The sequence below is a fragment of the Protopterus annectens genome, chromosome 1.part0 (genome assembly GCF_019279795.1).
Source record: "Protopterus annectens isolate FY-2018-M chromosome 1.part0, PAN1.0, whole genome shotgun sequence".
In the NCBI taxonomy this organism is placed as follows: Eukaryota; Metazoa; Chordata; order Ceratodontiformes; family Protopteridae; genus Protopterus; species Protopterus annectens.
The window spans coordinates 992898780-992921971 of record NC_056725.1 but is presented as its reverse complement, the minus strand read 5'-3'; positions in this window follow the sequence as shown (position 1 = coordinate 992921971).

Here is a 23192-nt window from a genome sequence, read left to right as displayed (position 1 = left end):
GCAGGCTAGGCTTCACAAAGTTTCCATGCTGATTTCTCGCCATTCTATTTTCAGTGTAGTCATCGAGTTCTATGCGCAAATGGTCCTTGAATGGCTTGTTTATTGCAATATCAAGAGTCTGGTGATAGGCAGTCATTCCTGCGGGAATCATTATTTGATCTATTCTTCTCCGTGCAAGGAATTTCTTCATTTCTTTAGCACGGTGAGTGCTGGCTGAATTGCAGACTAGCAGACCTCTTTTGCCACCTTGCAAAACAAGTGGCAGCATTACATTGACCCACTTACTTATAAAAACTGCTTGTGTGCACCAGGCTTTTTCGGTTTCAAGAATGGAAATGCCTGAAACATGTTCAATGTTATCTTTCTTGCCCTTACTAATGATTAGAGGTGGGGTTTTCTTTTATTCTAGACTAATTGCCAAAATACAGGTAACACATGCACTCTCGTAACCAGTGGAGGGAATGTAGATTGACGAGGCACCCCTCTGATTAATTGTTTGAGATCCTTGGTCCATAAACACTGCAGTTTTATCCATAGCAATCATGTTGGAGAGTTGGTATTTAGAAAACTTGATGCCTTCAACAAAGGACTTGAACACAAGTTCACGTTTAATAACTTCAGTATCTTCCAGCTTGAACAGTGTTGTCGATCTTCTTAGAGACAGTTCATATCACTGAAGGAAGCCATCCCGCCAATGTTGTGATGCTGTGAATTTTTCTGGGGATATTTCTAACTGTGGTGCCGTTGCAAGGCCAAATGCTTGAATATCAGCCCTGCGCACAACCAAAGCCTTTGCTCTCCTGTTAGCAATCCATTCACAGACAATGTCTTCCAGCTCAGAAAATAATGGTTACCAACCTGATCCACACTTGCACTTCTTAGCATTTCCCTCATTGGTCTGTTGACTGAGGTTATCATACGCTGAACGCCATTTTCTGGCCATTCAGAGATCTAACTTCTCTTTCCAGAAAGCCATCAGATTCTTTCCCTGGGAGTCCTCCACAATTCCTTTCTTGTACTCAGAATAGCTCTTTCCTTTTTGCACTCATCTTGTCGGGGGGGGGGGGGTTAATTGAAGACTTGTGAGACCAGAGTGGCAACGCAAAATGGCACCGGTTAAGAAGAGAAGACACAACCACAGCTGTTCCTTATCAAGTGCGAGTGCTTTAAGCGCGTTGTCTGTACTTTGACCGATCAAAGTACACCTGCCAGTGTTTATGGGCTAAGGATTTCAACCAAGTGTGAGTGATGATTAGGGTTACAGTAAGAATCATGGAGGACTCCCAGGCAAAGAATCTTATGACTTTCTGCAAAAAGAAGAAGCTGGGTATCTGAATGGTCCAAAAATGGCGAGCAGAGTACAATATCCTCAGTGAACAGGTGTCAGTAATATTATTTTATAATTCAACACATCCGCCATGTGTTGTTGATGATCTTAACTGGGGCTTATTTTTGGGATAGGGCTTATATCATGATCACGCTGGAAAACTATGCTAGGCCTTATTCTCTGGTTAGGTCTTATTTACAAAGAAATACGGTAGTAAGAAATGTATGGTGCTGCTAAAATGAATGACCTTGATGGTCTTGACTATTTAAAAATTAATGATTATCTCTCTGTAAGATTTGACTTAACTTCTGAAGCATGTATTAAAATGTTTTGAGACTGTAAGAGAAAATCAGTGGACAGTACCAGTCATATCTCTGCAGAACTAAGTACTTACATTAATACCTCGGTGAGCAGCTGCTGGTCACTACTTTTAAAATATTAGGTGAGCATATAATAAAGGACAACAACTCACTACTTTATTGGCAGTATGATAATATAGGTTAACAGACTGAGAATGTGAACTGCTGAAGAAATGAACAGGAAGGGGGTCTTTTATCCATCTGACAGAAGGCAATTGCACAAGAGAGGATTACCTAACACTATGCATGAGTATAGGAGCTCTTATGGGCAATTTAAACCATCACAGTAGCTTGCAAAGGCAGAGGGAAAGACACTAATTCTAGTAAATGCCACAGTCATGGGGTTATATGTTTTTTTGTGTCCATGAGTGACATGTACAGTCAAATAATTATTCATAGCTCAAAGGATGGAAAAAGCTAACTGAAGGAGTTAGAATTCACTGTACAACTACATTGATGGGTGGTCTTGTGACAGCAGGTATTCCAAACTAACATAAGACCCTATACCCTATCCTGCTTTAGAGAAAATAAACTATCAAAAAAACAATACAGCATCAAATATTATTATTGTCCAGCTTACATTCGTTAAAAAGGAGCAATACATGGCCAGGTACAGTAGTTCATTCCAGTTAGGGAGGCATACCACTGGTCAGATTTTGTATGGATTGTGAAATGATTATTATAGTACAATTTCTTGTGTGCCTGCAATTTCAGGCAGGGTTGGAGACAACTCATGGGGAAGGCAGCAGACTGAAAACTTAGACAATGCCCTCACCTCTAATAGATGTTGATTTTGTGTCTACTTCAGAGCAAGAGGTTGGCAGTAGCAGCAAATATAAATTTGAGCCACAATTTTCAAAAGTTACTGAACTTCCTTTGGGGGGTCTATCCAGTTGAAGACTAAGGTGACAGTGACAAACCAAAATCTGAGGCCAAGCTCTCAAGAGGTAATATACCACCTTTTGATGATGAATTAAGAAAGATCAAATAGAACAAGTTGAGGTAAGCAAAGCTGTTGTGTCCCACTCTAGGACCTAAGTGAAGCAGCAAAGGAAGCTTATGATTCTAAATGGCAGCAAAAGTCTGACTACCATTACAGAAACTATTGTGAAGAGTGGACTCCTGTTTGGGTCCAAACAGAGAAGTGGTTTGCCAGCTGGTAGTCCTAAGGCCCTATGATCATCCACGTATAACAAAAGTCTATGTCAACTGTTCCTCAAGCAGTATAGGGTTAAGTCACACAAAAATGAGGTTTATACAAACATTTTTCTGGCAGAAAACTGAAAATGATGTGAGAGGGGAAAGGAAGATATATAAAAATATTATAACATGGCAAGGCAAGAGATGAAAACAAGGCTGCTTTGGTGCATTTGCTTCTTACTGAGTAACTATTTCAGATGGTAGCCGCGGATATTGTGGGGTCTCATATAAGTGGTATATCCTGAGGGTGGAAAAGTATGGTGTGAGATAAAGCGAGGTAGTAATTCTGTTCTATTTTTAAATTAAAATTGTGAAAAGACTTGTAAGAATTTTTTTAGCAAGGTGGTCTTTCCCCAGGAAATACTGACGGATGGAAGTGAAAATATATTCTACCTGCTGACTGGTTTGTTAAGGGCTGTCAGATAAAGGAGCTAGAGTCTTCCCCCTACCATTCATAAACAAATTGGTTGGTGGAGATGTTTAACTCTGCTCTTGGGACAATGTTGACTCAACATTGACAGGACAGTTTATGAGGAAAAGGAACAATTATTGCTCCATTTCCTGCATGCGGAGAGACAGAAAGAGAGAGAGAGAGAGAGCTGTTCAAGAAGTGATCACAATTTTTCATATGATAAGCAAGCCAGTGCATTTAATTTATGATGAGTGGGAAAGTGAATGTGACAGCCATAAAAAGCATGTTGTGGAGTATATCATAAAGTTTTGGAACAGACTTGTCAAACACATGAGGTTGGCAAGTAGCACCTAGCACAAGCACAACACCAACACATCTGTTGTAAACAGATAGCAAGATACCAGAATATACTGTATGATAGAATATGAGCAGGGTGATTTTTTCCATTCAGCAAATAAGCTGTACACACCATGTAAAGGTTTTTTCACTGATGTTAAGAATGGTAATTTTTCCTATTTAACAAAATAAGCTCTACACACCATGAGAGGTTTCCACATAATTATCAAGAATGGTAAGCAATACTACATATTTTGGAAAGTTTTATATAGGAAACAAAAACATAAACTCTGCTTTGTAAGAATGAGGGAGACCTGTCATGATAAGGAGACACAAGTACTCAGTGTACATGGTAGGTTACTGCAGGAATCAGAAAAATCTCATGATTCACTTTCTCAGTGTATCTCCCTCTTGCACCTCTGTAAATGAGAGAGTATATCTGAAGCAGCTATCTCTTATCCAAGCTCTAGAAATCTGCCCACAATTATAGGAGTTTGGAGATATGTTTAATGGTAAGCCAGTGTATGCCAACTACAGTACTAGAACACCAAGTGCACATAGGGACCCAAATGGCCAGTCACAGAAAAGTGATTCAGGCATGAAGACCTACATGAGCTGCCATAATTCAGGAATCCAGCTATTCCTAGACCTCACTGCTAGTGTTGGAGCAAACAAAGGGAGAGAAATAAATTTGGAGTAGAGAGTAGAAAATTAAGTGCATGTAGAGTCAGGTGCTTATCCCAAGTATAGAACACATGAAGACATGTAGCATTTGGGTGTGGCTAAGTATTTCACTAGTGTTAAAGATCATGTTTAAAGGTGCAAAATGTCCTTTTCTTTTCAAACAAAAAATATTTTCCCATGCATCTTTATGAAGAAAAGCATGAAAGGAAAAGTACATTTTGAGGCCTGTAACAAAATATTAAGTTTTAAATATTGCTTTCAAATGCAGAAGACTAACCCCGGGATTTGATAAACTCTGTGCCGGAAGAGTGTTATTCCTGCATGGAGTGAATCGTCTCTTTGTAGCTGTAGCTTTAACAGCGGCACATCTTGCATATTCATGAAGGTGCACTGCTGCTAAGGATAAAGGGACATAAGCACTACTGAGTGCAGGGGGCATGTTTAGGTAGTGTATGCACATCTAACATGCCCCCTGTACTCAGAAAGTGCCTTACGGCACTTTTGAAAAGCATTTCAGAGTCAGCAGACACTGAAATGAAATAAAATGAGTATTTCAGTGTCTGCGGACACTGAAATAGATAGGGGAGCAAGAAACAATGCAGGGGGTGTGTGACAGGTTCTGACACACACACACCCTGTATTGTAAAAGTGCTGGATGGCAACTGTACAGGTTTCCACAAAATGTCCAGATGCCTGCCTCACATACCTCTCAACCTCCCAGAGCAAGAACGCTGTATAAAGCTATAAATAATGGGGGGACAAAGGCACAAAAATAGAGACACTTTTTAATTATTGCACTTACAAACCCAGAAAGGTGATAGAATAAAAGGTTTGCAGTAGCACTGACTTCCTGAATGGTATTAGGACTGAAACACAAATGTCTGCCATTTGAAAGTGCCGTATGCCCATAGCCCTCAACTGTACAGGTTTCTGCAGAATGTCCAGATGCCTGTCTCACATGCTTCTCAACCTCCTATAGCAAGAAAGCTGTACGAAGCCATAAATAATGAGGGAAGAAGGTGCGAAAATAGGGATACATTTTAAATATTGCAATGACAAACCCGGAAAGTTGATAGAATAAAAGGTTTGCAGTAGCATGGACTTCCTGAAGGGCATGAAGACTAAAACACAAATATTTGCCATTTGAAAGTGCCGTACGGCCATAGCCCTCAACTGTACAGTTTCTGCAGAATGCCCAAATGCCTCCATCACATACCGCTCAAGCTCCTAGAGCAAGAAAGCTGTACAAAGCCATAAATAATGGGGAGAATAAAGGCACAAAAATAGGGGCACTTTTTAAATATTGCACATACAAACCTGGAAAGTTGATAGAATAAAAGGTTTTCATTAGTATGGATTTCCTGGAGGGTATGAAGCCTGAAACCCAAATGTCTGTCACTATGTTCTGACTTAAACCCTGAGTGATTTGCCATTGAATTGGTAGAAAACCGCAGTCACACTTCCTATGTTTGTAAAAGCAATAATTAAAATCTGTCTCTATGTGTCCCTTCACAGTTTCCCTTACTGTGCCTGACAAGGAGTATACATACATGTAAATAAAGTGGGTTTATTATTTTTTGTTTTTTTCCCATTCTAAGGTATGCTTAAGCATAGCTGAGCAGATGTGCACCTTATGGCCCTCTGCTCAGTGTTGCTTAAACATCCCATAGGAGATAAATAAAAATATACAGCTAAATTACTCATGCTGAGATAGCATAGTGGTTCGAGTTTTGGCTTTCTATGCAGGTGTTCAAGTACCAAGACAGGCACTTTATTTTTACATGGGAAAGCAGTATTAAAAGTATTATTTTAATTGTACATTATGTAGTAATTGATATTTGTCAACCAGGGTAGTGTAGCTGGTCTAAAATGTAAGTGTGAGTGCATATAACATGTGAAATCACCCATGTATACACACGTGCCCCATAAAGTATAGTCACACCCCATGGTAATGTAATGAAAGCACATAGAGGGACATAATGTAAAGTTAATCATATGCACTTACTAATCTGTCAGTAATGATTAAGTAAGTCATTATCCTGATATTTTTTAAATGAAAAATGAGCAATGGTTAGCAGTGCTGATCTATGCTTAGTCAGTGTAAGAATTGATTAAATGTGAATGCTAAGCAGCAGTCAGCTCAGCTAAATGGATTTGCACACTGTTAAGCAATGCTTAGCAATTACCCCTGTAAGCACTGTTCAACCCAGCTTATCAGGTTTGCGCATTGCTAAGCTGTGCTCAGCATTTGTGAAATGGTCAAGTGATGGCAAAGGGTGTGAATATGCCTTATTTAAGCTGTGCAGGTGGGAATACAGCCATAGCCTGATGTAGTTTGATCTCTGCAGGAACATGTCTGGCATTGGAAAGGGAGGGTGCTTTTGGGGATAGCACTGGGGCATCCTGGAGTCCAGGGTCATGGCTGGACTCATCGTAGAACACCATGATGACAGTCTTCTGTAGAGCCAGTACCAGGGGTCTCAGTACAAAGTGGAGGCCTGGGACCATCTAGCATGTGACCTCACCAGTGCCACTGGAATCCCCCAAACTGGTGAGCAGTTATGGCATCATTATGCTGACCTAAGGCATAGGAAGGGGGAGCTCTTGGCCCAATGGATCCAAGATGTTCAGGACCAGTATGCTCCAGCAGTTTGTAAGTATCCCAGATATAGCTGTAATACATTTTAACCTGAGTATGTGATAGGTATGCATAATGTTTGTTTCTCACCCCTACAGCTGCAGAAGAGAGGGCTATGAACATTGAGGCCCATGCCGACAGACTAAAAAGTATGTGCTGACAGGCTGGTGAGTACATATCTACCTTTCAGTTTATAGTGAAATAAATAAGAAGGAGTAAACTGTTTACTGTATTCTGTGTGTAATGATTAAAAAAAGGGTTTGGCAGACTAATAGTCAACTACAGCATATGCAGTAGTAGAGCACTGTGTCATATAACTACAATAAAGCCTAAACCACCAACTGTTGTGTTTATTCTGGTATGTTATTGTAGAAATAGAATGTGTACAGGTTCTGCACAGAAAATATGGCTTTGACAGCATGAATTAACAGAGGTTGTTCTGAGAGTCAGCTAGTATTCAAAACAGTAGCTTGTGGACCTGTAAATCAAGATATACATGAAATACAACATATGTTATGCACTAAGATTCGATCCCTGAATACTAATGTCAAATGTATTACAGTGTGTCCCCTGCTGCAGTGGCTTGTGTTAACCTTTGTTTTCCAGATCGTATAATTTCAAAGGATTACTACACAGTATAGTAACTATCTGTCATGCAGGAATCTCAGGATTACAAGGGCAGACTGTCTAACCCACAGAGTATTAGGCAGAAAATAGTCCAACAAAAGACAGCAATTCCCCAGTAGCCTAGTGTGATGAGAAACAGCCTTGTAGTTCATTTTAGCTCGCAAACATGGTTTAAATCCAGGAAGTGGAACTGAGATATGTGCACATATACACTAATGAAATCTGGAATATTTGTAGAAACAGTCAGATAGTGGTAACTGATATTTTCTCCACAAGTCTTACAGGTAATGAAATGTTTGTAGTAGTTGTTTAAAGGGTATAGCAATACACGCTGTACAACTATCCCACTGTACAACCCCATGCCTGAAAATGACAGCAGGATAGGTACATACACCACACCCTCTTCCAGATACATGTCTCTCAAGTGTCACACTCTCATGGCTAGTGTTCACTGCTGCCAATCACCTTGGACACAGATAGGAATCCAGGTGAACTATGCTAGTAGCAGACTCACACAACATCATTGCAGGGTACCCCTTCTTTGTCAAGTATGTAACCTTGACATGTAAAAGCCTCCTCCAGTAAAGTAGCCACAGTTCACCCGGTCTACCCCATACCATTACAGCTTGACAGTCTAACAGGTACGTATTTGCCACAGAAGCTATGGGCCATAGGTAGATGTAAAGTGAGGGCAGACTTGTAGAGTTTTGAGCAGTACTGTTGTTAAAAATAGAAGCCTATACAGTTGTTAATGGACTTTTTATTCTCTCCCCCAACCCGTCATCTGCATCAATAATTATTATTATTATACTATGGATAAGTAGTTCTCAAAACCTATTGTTGGGACATGTGCTCCATTACTGTTCATATATTCCATTGGTTGCATATTAACATACCTTGTTCAAATACCATTATTGGTGGCCTATTGCCATCAATGTAACTTGCATGCTTTTAAAATGCATACTGTTGTTTCATTTATGCATGTGTTCTGTTTCCTATGCAACTGTTTCAAATATGTTGGTTTTGGTTAATGGGAACACCCATGCATGCATTATAACTAATTTTGCAATGTGTTGTTCATGAATAACCAATATATCGGGAAAAACCACAACATCATAGCATGGTTGGGAAGGCAGATCCCAGTGGATCCACCTGTTCCACTCCATCTGATCGTGGCACCAGACCCCAGCATGTCTGGGACCCAACTCGGAACATCTTCTGCTGATCCTGCACCACCTTCGGGTGGAAAAGCCTCAGGGGATGGGCCCCGTTCCCCCCCCTCAGACACGGGTGTGGAGAGGATCCTGTCACCCACAGAATGTTCCAGGGTATGGTGCACAGTATCATCTGCTCTGAGTTGGGTGGGCAGCTGAGCCAGATGGAGGGCCACCTGGCACACCTCAAGGGGCAGGCTGTCCTTCCCTAACATCCCGCTCTCACCTAAAAAAAAGGCCATCTGTCTCACAAAAAAATCTTTGCCCCATACATAGCTTTACATTTTCCCCCCATGTACAGTGAAATTAATCAAGCTACCCACCAATTATTCTACAAATGTCTGTCACCAACACCCCTCTGTGTGAGGTGTGAGGCTGTAAATTGCAAATTATACACATTATTCACAGCTGTTGCTGCAGAAGAAATGTAGAGCTATGGTCCTTTCCTACACCCATCCTGCATATCCCAAACTAGTTTTCCTAATGTTTTCCCCCATGCTTGCTCCCATTTCACCACTTTTCTATCACCCTTTTTTCTTTTTTTTAATTAAAATTAGCACAGGTGAAAGTGGGAGTAAGCGGTGCTAAGTGAAGCTAAGAGAGCTTAACCATCTGCTAGCATCGCTTAGCTCCACACAAAACTGTGAAACCCAACTTACAACTGCCTTAATAACCCCTTGCTCTACCCAACAACACAATCAGCCCTGCCAAGTCTCAAACCTGGGATGTTGTACACTACAATCACAGCAACATACCACTACACCATCTGAGCTGTTGGTGCTTATAATGCTTTTACAAACATATTATGCATTCTGGTCATTTAACATTAATGAAAAAAGTCATCACTTCCCAGCCTTTAACCCAGGACCCTGTGCACTACACTCACAGCACTGTACCTCTATACCATCTGAACTGCTGGAAATTGCAATGTTTTTACAAACATGTGCACTACAGTCATTTAACATAAAGGAAATATATATTCATAGTACTCTTATATACATATATATGTATATATAAATACAAATATATATATATATATATATATATATATATATATATATATATATGTATATATATACACACGCACACACACACACACACACACACACACACACACACACACACACACATATATATATATATATATATATATATATATATCTACATACACTCAGACACACATACGTACACACACACACACACACACTCACAAATATATATATATATATATATATATATATATATATATATATATATATATATATATATAAAAAACAACCTCTTACTGCAAGAAATCTGCAAAAAGCCTGACAAAGTGGGGGGATAAAGGGCAAACAATAGTGACATCTTTGAAATATGGCTGCTAGACATGTAGACGTCTGCTAGAGTAGCATGGTTTGATTTAACATATAATTCTTGATAGATTCCAGGTCTGAAACACAAAATAATGTCATTATTTACTGATATCAATGCTCAGATCATCCCAGTGATTTGTCAGAAATACACAACTGTTATGGGGAACAGATCAAACATATGAGCAATGTATCTGGACAGTGTCAAGACATCTGAACAGTGGAGAGTTATGACTGCAGTCATGTAACAGTAAAGAAAAAACAGTGAGAGCTGCCAACCATTTCACCCAGCACCTTCTGAACCACAGTAAGACCAATACAACACTACCCCAAGTCAGCTCTTAGGAATTACCCATGTATTTCCAAATATATCATGCACTACAGGGATAGAACTGTAGGGAAAAGCAGATATTGGATCAATAATGTCCACTCACAACCAATTGCACCACAGTCACAACAACATATCAGTACCTCAAATGAACTCTAGAGTAGAACGACTGTTTGAACAAACATATCTTGATTGCCAGTCACACACTACACTGACATATACTGGCCTCCCTCACAGTCTACTGGGAATCCTGAGGTGCTACTGGACATTTCCCAGTCTGCCCCTATGAGCATATACACCTGACAGACCACCAGCAACTGTAGCAGCATGCACAGTCAGATAGAAAAGGATCTATGACACTCAAATCTGCTACTCTCCCTACTCAGCCCAACAAACATTTACACACAACACTGCTACACAGTCTTGGCAGTCTGTTAACAATGGCCAGACATACACAACTCTCAACTGTACAGATTTAAACAGAATGTCTAGGGTGTGGGACCATATTTATGGCCATTGCTGCATACCACTTCCAGGAGTCTGCTAAGTTGCTGGGATGATACCAGGAGTGCAGTCACTAAATAATGATACACCATATCTCTGAACCTCTTACTGTAAGACATCTGGACAAAGCATGACTTACTTGGGGAACAGGGGGCCAGAATGAGGGACATATTCCACACAATGGTGTTACAAACTGAAACAGTTGCTGGTGTTACAGGGTTTGTTGTAACATAACATCCCTGAAGGATATGATGTCTGAATCACTAATGGATGTCAACATTTACTGACTACAATCCTCACATTATCCTACTGATGTCATAAAAACAGAAGTTGTCTGAGGAATAGACCAAACATAGCAGGCAACCCTCTGGGCAGTCTGTGGACATCAGGACAGTTGAGAGGTATGTCAGAGACATATCACTGTCAGACGTCAAGTCACGCAGAAAATGCATGTCCAGACAAACCCTGTTAATCTAGCAATCCGCTATGTGTATAACAGCAATACTTATTTACAATATATACTGAATTCTGGAGTGTTGTCCCACATGGTGTTGTGCTGTCTCCACATGTCTTGTCCTCACAGGTATTTTCACCTACTGTCTGTGAAGCTGTAGCCCCCACACCTCCATAATGTCCCCCACACAGGCAAGGAAATGGGGCTATACCCACATGAAGGACTTAATTATAGCAATGTTTTGCTCTGGCATTGACTAATAGAAAGGCAACACAGCTGCTCTGAATGCAAGTAACAAGTGGAAGACACCGATTGGGGTATAGGCCATCACCTGCTCATGAGCATTACCTACAAAAGGCAAGCTGCTGCCAATGCAACACAGGTCTGAACCCATCTACACAAAGACAGACTGTGACTACACTGACTGTGACTGCTTGCCCTGTCTGCATTGACAAGGATCAAATATTTGGCCCCTGAGTCACCCCAGCAAAGGCAGCCCATGTATGACTACTACTGGAGAGTCTGTTGTCCAATACTGAGTGTAACAATGCTAGGCCAGCTACCTGGGATGTTGTAAATATTCATACATCACCTATGGATGCTGCTATGATACATATGCTTGCCTTACAAATGTAAGCGAGTTATACAGGGTATGTGCATAGTACACAACAGGTGCAGAAGTGTGTGTTGAACTGTATGTGATATACTGAGCCCATAACTGACAACTGTCCAGAGTTTTGCAGACTGACCACATGTCTGCTTCATATTTGAAGTCAATGCCTCATACAGTTGTGTATTGTCTGGCACATCACTGGCAACCCATTAAAGACTGAAGTCATAACATAATAGCATACATTTGATTGTCAAAATCATATCCTGTGGAGGAAACCTGTGAATGTGACACTGTCTGTGCTGGCAACTAAGTGTGTTTCAGCTAGATTCATGTATTGACACTATTTTCCGGACTTTGCCCACCAGTGATGTATGCCTTTGTGTAGATGTCTTGCTCTAACAGGAGCTAGGTGTCTTAGCATGAAACCCATGGTAATGCAAGAGCACCTTGCCCTGTAGGATGCCGACATTTGTTTAGTCACTGACACCTGCTTTTTAGCTGTGGAGAGCACGCTAGCCTTGCCAGGTTACTCATCCCATCATATGTTTAGACCCCAAATGGAGGGTTGCAAAGCCACAGGAGGTGGAGTGTTGAACATTATCCTACACATACACACCTCCAGGCTGGCCAAACAGTATGATGCATGAGAGGCATCCCGAATGCGGTTAACAGTTGACAAAACACTTACTCAAATCATAGCTAGCTACAGGCCTCCAACCATGACTATGGACACCCACCACACCTATTGGGACTTGCTGGAATCTGTCAGGATTCAATGGTCTACCCTGCTTCTGGTTGACATCAACAACCCAACCATAGTGTACAAGACCTATGCCACCTGAACATAAATGCACAGAGATTCCTCGGCTTTGTCAATGGCAATGCAGTGAATTAGCCAGTCAACACTCCTATGACAAGTGGAAATATCCTGTAATGGGTCCTAACCAATATGAGCAGCCACTATAGCACTCTTACAGTGTCATCCGCCTTGGTAAGATCTGACCACATAGCCATCACTGTTCAGGTCACCATTTCCCCTGCCCCCCTTGTCAGGGTCAAACAAAATTAACTTTACAAAAATAACTATAAATCTCCTCAGACCAGGTAGATGTAGCTTTACAGCCAATGTCCCATCAGTTGGAACTAGCAGTAGTGTCCAGGCCCACATCACAATACTATGTAGGCACCTACATAGCTGTATGGAGTCAGCAATACCTGACAGGACAGTATCATCTCCCTGAAGGTAGGGTAAACATCCATAGTGGACAGCAGCAATACACAAATACCATAATAGGTGGAAATAAATGCTGGATAGGGCCAAGAAGAAACAAGTGCCATATTGGAAGCAATGTCACCTTGGTCAGCACAAGCAAATAAGGTCACAAGTGAATTACCCTAAGCCTATCTTTGAGTGCAAATTAGACACATCCACCAAGGCCAATCCCTAGGACTTCCACATATGTGTCTACAATCCCAGAGGCAACACACAAATCTGCCCTGTAGTGGTGATCAATAACACCACACACACATATGGCATAGATATAGGCAACTGGCTGCAGACAGATGAAGTGTAAACATCACACCCCTGTCCCCCATCAGTACACATGTGCATGCACAGCAACTGCCTCCCCCCTCATCATCAGGAAGCGGGTCCATAATGCCCTCTCAAAGGCAACGCACAGAAGTCTCCATAGGCCTGATACCATCCCTGGCTACATCATACATGAACACAGGCATGGGCTCTCAGATCCATTCTGCAATGTAGTCATCCAAAGCCTGAGCACAGCTGTCATCCCATCGTCACAAAGGTTAGCCACTGTCATTCCTATATGCAAAAGTGGAGCAATCCACCAACCCAGCCAATCATATGCACATCAGCCAAACTAGCCTGCTCTGCAAGGGCATGGAAGGCAATATCAAGGACATTATAAACAGGGACATCGGCACCATCAAAATGCCTGAGCCCATACAGCATGGTATTGTCAAAGGGAGATCAGGCCTGTTAAACCTGATTAACTCTCTGAAATGGTCAACAAACACAAGGATTAGGGGAAAATGGTGAACAATGCCTACCTTCACCTAGCCCAGTTCTCTCACAAGAATCCCCAGGCAGCCGGGATACATATGCCTACACAGCTAGGCATCAACCTGTATGTTACCAGATGGGTAGATAACTGGCCCAATGATAGTACCCACTTGGTCAAAGTAGTGGAACCCACCTCTGGTAGTAGAGTCTTCAAAAGTAGTGTACCCCAAAGATCAGTCTGGGGGCCTCTACTGTTTGAGATATATGTATCTTAGGCACAAGACAAAAGCAGTGGTCTGTGGCTAACCAGGTGTACAGATGCTTGCAAGCTGGCCACTGTCTTACACTCTCCTAGTGATGTGAGCATGACTGGTGTAAGAAGCATTTCTACAAACTGAATGCCAGGAGAGGCATCATTCTCCCTGCTGTGGCAGATGTCATCCACACTAATTATGACAATAATAATGTACTAAGCATGCAATCAGGTGTGAGGTGACTTGTGCACCAATGTTGGTAGCAGCCTGTGAGTTTCCCACCATGTGGGCACCATTGTACTGAAGGCTGTCTACATGGCCCACCCACAAATACAGGTATGTCATCCAGGAACCAGGAGGTCACAACATCCCTGTACTCCACACTTATCAGATGCATTACCAAGTACAATGGCTCATTTGGCATGTATATTGCCAAGCAAATGTAGCAGTTACAGTGACCACAGAGGTCCCTGACCAGGCAAATCCAAGGTCTGTAGCACCTATCCAATACAGGTAAGCTGAAATTCCTGTCCCTGTACTCAGTCTCATACAGACTGATCATAGGTGACCTGTGTCTGGCATACAAGGCCATTTTGAAACCAGCATTGATGGCATTTCTGCATATCTGTAATACAAAGCCCACTCATGCAACATGCACACAAGGCCGTCACCTGGTTTGTGACATGTATAGTACTTGTTGGCTAGATAGTTTAGTGTCCCACACAATACACTGTCTAAAATATACTCCCTTCCCATGTCTAGCAGAGTATGTGTATAGCCCTCTTTAAGAAGAAGCTGGACAACTGCATGGGGAGTGGATGGGACAGCCCTGGGATCCCACAGGTGTATAAGCTGGACAGGTGAAACAGGTGCTGGCTTGGAAGGGACATGGATGAATGTCTGGGCCAGGCTTATGAGGGCATCAGGGCCAATAGCCTGGTATCATCTTATGAGGCTATGCACCTAGTACTTTACATGTTTCCTGTATGTATTGCAGACTGTCCTGCAATGTTGTCTCAAATGAATCCCTGTGAGTCTGAACTGTGTAGGTACTGCAGTGATAGTATATAGTCTTGTCCCTTCATCAGTTATTATCACATACCATTACACCTTGTCATTGTGTGTGATCTGTATATCAGTAAGTCAGCTCTTACAGTACGTGCATATGCACTTGGTGACACTGTATAGCTTTCTCCAATAGCCTTGGTCTTGGCCACAATTATCATTCTGCCCCTAGGCCCATCACACATTAAGATTTGTCACCTCTTGTTGTGTGGCTTGCAGTAGCAATGAAAGAGATAGATTTCAGCAGGCAGAACTACTGTAAAGTCTGACCTGAAGGGCCCATAGGTGTCACAGCTGTGTCAGATTGCACCAGGAGTGTGTGTTGGTGTGTTTGTGCGTGTGTGTGTGTGTGTGTGTGTGTGTGTGTGTGTGTGTGTGTGTGTGTGTGTGTGTATCAGCAAACATAATACTGCAGGGTATTAATTCACATATGTTGTCTTCCCCTCACAGGTGAACACAGGGGTTGGTGTCCCTCCCCCTCACAACCTGATGTCAGTGTCTCAGTGGACTCCCATGATGATGGTGGTCATAGTGAGTAATAGATAGGGTTGTTGGTGCCTGAATCCATGCCATTGTTTGTTATCCCACTTTCAACCACCATGTCCCTGCACACAGTCAGTATACCCACACATATCCAGTCCACAGCAGCCACGGATAATGGACAGGTTAAGGGTGGTGACTTGGAACAGGCTAGTGTGCTGAGTATGGTGAGTGTGAGTTTAGACACCAGCCATAGGCAGAGAGCAGGTATTGTCACACACAGGCAGATGGACAGGGGTGTTTGATAGAGGACTGCTGTCCATCAAGCCTGTCACAAGTGCCACAGCAGGTGTCACCAGATGCATGTTATGGTCCATCATGGAGGCACATGTGTATAACAACTGCAACACCAGACAGATGCTCAGGGTCATTAATGCAGTACTCCATGTCATGCGTGATGACCTCCATGGCATTTGTGATGCCATACATTATCTTTCTGATGTCATGATAGACAGTGGGGTGAGACCTTGTCACTGCTAGACCATGTAATGTCTGTGCTTGAGCATGTGGTGGGAGTAGGGCATTGGCCAGGTGGACATAGGTCAGCAACATGATCAGCTGTGAGCTCACATGGCCGTGCATATTCACAGTCCCATAGTGGCAGTACCAACAGCACTACCAAAGGGAGGGTGCTGTCCTCACAACACCAGAGCAGGCCATAGGCACATAGCCCTGGCCAGTCCCATCAAGGATGCATATCCAGCAGACAGCAGTCCCCATCAGAGAGTAGTACTGCATCTGTCTTTGGGACTGATGGTGCCAGTGATACTCCTGGCAGAACTAGTTACAGTGTCCCTGCTGGGAGATGGTGAACCATACATCCTGCTATGTACAGTCAACGGCTGTCCAACATAGCCCTGTGTCGGGCATCCACATCACTTGATGGTGTGCAGATAAACACTCACACATCCCTATCACAGGCCAGTCACCACCAGACATGCACAGCTCCTCTGCATGGCCCAGCTGAACATCACTCCTCCAGACACTCTCACACACACACACACACACACACACACACACACACACACACACACACACACACACACACACACACACAATGTTAGACATATGGCCCAGCGTAGGCCTCTGGCAATCCAACACCACACCCTTTGCATGTGATAATACTTGTGCCACAACCCTGTTATCCATACCATCGATGCACGGATATGCTCATATGGATTTGAATCACAGGGTGACTATAGTACAATGTAGCAATGTCATGCTGTGTAAGGTGTTGTCTGCTAGCAGTAGTTATGGGTACACATCAAGGTGTATGTACCTTGTTAGCCATGATGCACTGTTGCTGTTGGTACTGCTGACTGACTGTAGTGTCACGTACTATATTCTAGGTTGTGTTACAGGTGTCTGTGTGTTTGCAGGCTGTGGGCCTGCTGACAGTAGCAATGATGAGTAAGGCAGAGTGGAAACACAGTGAAAATCTCATAGCCAAGGTACAGCTGTATATGTACATTTTTTCCAGGTGTGTTTACATGCAACAGTGTGTGAGGGGCAATTGTGGCAGACAGTTTGACCTTGCATACATACCCTTGCACAGCCACCTAGCCTTCATACATGTCACCTGGGTGTTCTGTAAGACAGCAGGCTCACACATTCAGAGGAGGTTACTTGAGTACTGGCACTAGGTCCCTCACAAGCTTAGCCATTACTTTAACTGCAACAGATTTGGCTATCAGCACCTGTTGCCCCTGCCATTTTATTTATGTATTTATTTTACATTTGTTGACCAGGTTAGTCTGACTGAGCTAGTGGCTCATTTTCAGAGAAGACCTGGGGAGAAAAGCTCCTCAGTGAGATCAAAATTATACAAAGAACAGTCACAGATACTTAAAAATACATTCAGGGTACATACTCATATAAAAGAATGGTACCTTTTTACTGCATATAAGGTTTCAAAAGCATCTATACAAAATTTATAATGGTAGTGTAGTGGTGATGGTAAACTAGAAGCACTGTTTCGAGATACACATTTTAACCAGGTAAAACACATCTAGTGTGGACCTTAGTAAAACAACATGATATAATTTAATATAATTTAATATATACTTTCAGAGGCCCACACCTGAAACATCTGTCACATTTCACTCGACCGTCATGCAGTTGATGAGGGTATGCCTGGTACTGTGTATGCCAGATTAGTGGCATGTATTCCTGACACAGGTCAGCCTGTGTTAGTCTAACTTGACAATCACCAGCATGTGTGTCTGCTATCCATATGCATGTCTGGTCTCTCATGCTGGTAGCGCACACAGAGTCATAGTCCTGTACATGGGGCAGCTGACAAAGGGCAGAGCACAGCCCATACCTGCACAGTCTTATGAACGATAGTGCTAGATACATAACAAATATAGCACAGCAGTATTGTAGTGTGGCAGTGTCTGTAACTACTATTGAAGTGGTGACAATTGCAGGGACTGTTAGGATTGGCAATGGTGGGTTCAAAGGCTCTTAACATATTAGAGCCATCTGACACACACACATGCACACTGCTGCATGGGGACATGCATTGAGACACACATGTACATGGAGGTGACACTTATAAGAGTAGATAACCTACCCATCTATTAATGTACAATACACAGTGATATGACCATTGCACCATGGTGGCTTGGTGTTAGAAACTGTGTAACTGTGCTTGTACCATAGATTACATCTGTATGGGCTGACACTAGGTTGGCAATGGGGGAGTTCACAGGGTGGAAGGGGCACACAAAACGGTATAGCTATCACATACACACACTGAAGACAGACAGCCACAAGGGCTGTGCAAACAGAAACACGTACACAGTTGCCAATAGACATATTAGTAACCCTACGCATCCACTTGTATGTACTATACTACTGCGTACACATGACATGCTCCACAAAGATTATATGCCTGGGACCTAACACACAACCTCTTACAACAGGTAATCTTGCAAATGCCTTCATGGATAGTGGGATAACCCACCAGATATAGCAATTGGTCTCATCTACTGCTCCTACAAACCTGCACAAGTGATAGTGTGACAAACTTTGTATCAGCATCATGTGTCAGTCAGCTACGATGTCTGATGCTGGCATGTGTGTCAGTATGGTAACTGTGACATATATGGCAATGATATCACAGGAATGCTCATTGTCAGGGGACACAGACCACATATAGGTTGTAAACATGTGGATATCCCATGTACATCTGTACAGATAACTGGAGCAGGCTGTATAGTGTTACATGGTGCATGTGTGGTGGATGCCATTAACAGAGTCTTTAAAGTAATGTCATGGGTAGGGGGTCAACAGGCCTTTATAACCTACACACACAACAGCCAGAAGGGATATGCTTCACACACACTACTATAGGTGTCGGTATTGAGATTAGAACCTCTACCTATCTAAGTATTTCCACTATAGTATTTTGCAGTTATTGCACACATCACAGAGCTTAGAGGGCTGATAAGTGTATACAAGTATATCTAAGGTGACGGACATCAGCAGGCCTTGTAAAGTAGGGCAATGGGATGTTTACTGGCCAGTACACAACTAGAAATGGTATAACTCAGACCCACAGAGGTTATGATTCACACACACACACACACACACACACACACACACACACACACACACACACACACACACACACACACACACACACACACACACACACACACACACACACACACACACACACACACACACACCCTCACACATACACACAAACATACACATTTGACACAACTGAGTGTAGAACCCCTGCCTACCTAGCTACCTGTACTATACTGTTACTTAGTTATTACACACACCATGGAGCTTATAGGGCTGAATACTGTCCAAAGGTACTTCTAAGAGCAATGACATCAGCAGGACTGAAAGAAAAAGGGCACAGGGAAGTGTTGTGGGTGGAAAAGTCTCAAAATACTTCAGCCTACAACCATACATAATTACAAACTTTTGGACATACACATTCACACACACACACATTTGCCAGAACCTCTGCCTATCTAGATATTTGCACTACACTGTTACATAGCTATTGCACATGCCACAGAGCTTATAGGACTGGGGCTGTACAAAGGTACTTCTAAGGGGAATGACAGCAGCAGGACTGTTAAAGTAGGGCACTGAGAAGTGTTGTGGGTGGGAAAGTCCTCAGAATACATCATTCTACAAACATACACACTTACACACTTCTTATACACACACACCCACCCCCCCCCCACACACACACATATATACACACACACACACACACACACACACACACACACACAGACACACACATTTGCCAGAACTGGAAATGGAACCCCTGCCTATCTAGTTATTTATACTATATTGTTACATAGTTGTTGCACACACCACTGAGCTTATAGGCTGGGGCTGTGCAAAGGTACTTCTAAGGGAAATGACATCAGCAGGACTGGTAAAGTGGGTCACTGCAAATTGTACTGGGTGGGAATGGCCTACAACTGTTTCACCTACAAACAAACACACACACAGACAATCTCACACACTTACATTTGCCAGGACAGAAATTAGAACCCCTCAATATCTATTTATTTGCACTACAGTGTTACAGAGTTATAGCATGCGCTACAGAGCTTATAGTGCTGAGAGATGTTCAATAGTACTTCTAAGGTGAATGACAGCAGCAGATCTTGTGAAGTAGGGCAATGAGAAGTGTACTGAGTGGGAACAGCCTCCTACTACTTTGCCCTACAGACACACACACACACACACACACACACACACACACACACACACACACACACACACACACATAGAGGCAGGTGATGTGATATTAATACCCCCACCTCAGTACTATTAAACGATGGAGGTCACCTTCATGCTGGCACATGTGACTGATTCTGACATGTATGCCATTGCACTCAGCAGGACATTACTTTATGCCATTCAGGGTATCCATGTGTGTGACTCACTCTGTGTGTCCCCCTGTCTCTCTCTCTCTCTATTACTGTCTGTCTCTCTCTTCCCCACATCTATGTGTGTGTATGCTTGACATATTGTTATCTGTTCCCCATATATATGTCTGTGTATCACATGCAACAGATACAGATATATCACATATGGGCTACCTACAGCTAGCTGATGGTAATCCTGTCTGATGGATGTATGCAGGGACAGTTAAGGTGTACATAGCTGTCTGTATGCAAAGACATATGTACAAAATACAGTTTTATAGTCCAATGTGGGTTCCAACATGGCCTGTGATTTTCTAAGTGTAGGAGCATGCTCAGTGTGACATTCTATAGTGAGAGTGGGACTCCATTCCTGAGATAGGTGTACTCCGGTCTGGGGTTTCTGTATGCTACAGCCATACTTCTCAAAAGCAAACAGGACTTTCCTAGGGGTACTGGGTTTGTTTTAGCAGACATTTTCTGACATATCTGAAGACTGACACTGCAATGTATTGTGTCATTACCTAGTGATACACATCCTCAGATTATCACAGTGCTTTACCAGAAGAATACACGATATATGAAGCACAGACCAGTATTATGAGCCTGACTATAGACATTTTTGATCAAAAAGGCCAGTTGAAAAGTATGGCTACAGCCGGTTGACTGATGAAGCTATGTAAACATTCCAGCAACTTGGTGATATACTGGCTGGGGATCTCCTGCTTGTGTGGCATTCTTCTTACCTGAAAAGTCATATCCTCGTGTGGCCATACATCTCAACTGTACATTATGTGGCAGATTATCCAGGTGTTTGTCTAGAAGTTTCATCCAGTCTACATAAACTTGTGTTTTTATGTCAAGTTAGTTGCATATAATTGAAGACTGATGTTGCAAAATAATGACAGACATAAGTGTTTCAGACTTCATAACCTTCAGACACTTCCTGCTAATGCAAAACTCCTTATCCTACCAACTTTCTCAGTATGTAAGGGCAATATTTACAACACACGCCTATCATTGTGCATTTGTCCCACTTTTATTTATGACCTTATCCAGATGTCTTGCTGTCAGAGGTTGGGAGGTATGGCTGTGGATGCAGAGTGCATTCTACTGTGCAGAAATGCCCATTATTTGTGTAGTATATTCCACATAGCATTATGACTTCCAGGTATGTCAGTGGCAGAGCAGTACAGAGTAATGCGGTGAACCACTGACAGATGGTTGTGTATAGGTTGGTAGTTTGCTATGATGATAGTAGGGTATTGGCCCTGAAGCCCTTATAACCCATGCTGATGAGAGTGTAGCCCATGTTAAGACAAGTAAGCATATAGAGGCCCTGTCCAGCTGGGACACAGGTGGGAATGACAGGACTGTATTTTGTGTTTTCCATGCACTTATACAGGGAGTAAATCACTAGGGGTATTGAGGCACTTGGCTTGCTGTTGATAGAGAGTGTATTCCACAGATGTTGGAGTGTGTAGTACATATATCTGTTACACCAACAAGCTGTACTGATATCACATCCCAGGTTGATGCTGCACCTACAGCTTGATGTAGTGGGCCTTGAGTTCCAGATGTGAAACAGTCCCATCAAGGCAGGGTCTGGATTGCTTTGTATGCCAGACAGGGGTAACCTCAGATGAGTCTGTATGGAATGGGGTGGAGGGACAATGCTGTTAGTCTATCTGTGTAGGGTAGGTGTTTGGGTTTGGCGTAAGGCCTTAGTGTTTGCAAGACCCTGGTGTGTGGAGTCTACATGGTCTGTGGTGTGTAGGTTTGTGGAGTTCTCATGTGATTTTTACCTGTCAAGTGTCCATTGTTTGGGTTTTGTTTTGTTGCTGACTTCCACTTACATGTGTGTGCTGTGTATTTGTAGGTGATGTTTACTGACCCCTTACACAGCATGTCACCTATGTTACTGCACAATCTGTTCTGGAGTGCACATTCTCCATTTGTCTGGCCAGTGTTTCCCCTTATGTGTGTCTCTTTGTTCTTCTGTAGTCCAGTCACAGGCTTTGGCCACAGTGGCTGTTGTTATGCATTTGTAATTCTGATGTGGGTGAGGTACATGCCATTACATCACATACAGGGTTGTGGACTTCATACCTCTGTGTGTACCTATTTAGCAGGTTGTCCATCATTGCATCACTACATTTGCTGTGGTTCTTAAACAGTTTGTATTACTATATGTTATTATGAGGCTACTCGTGGGCCTAGCTGTCATACCATCACAGCCTGACATCTGCACAGGCCCAAGTATGACAGTCAGACATAGACATTTGGGAGAATGGTTTGGCAATTGTTTGTTTGCTCTTATGGGTTTGATGTCTGCTTCTGCACTGTCTC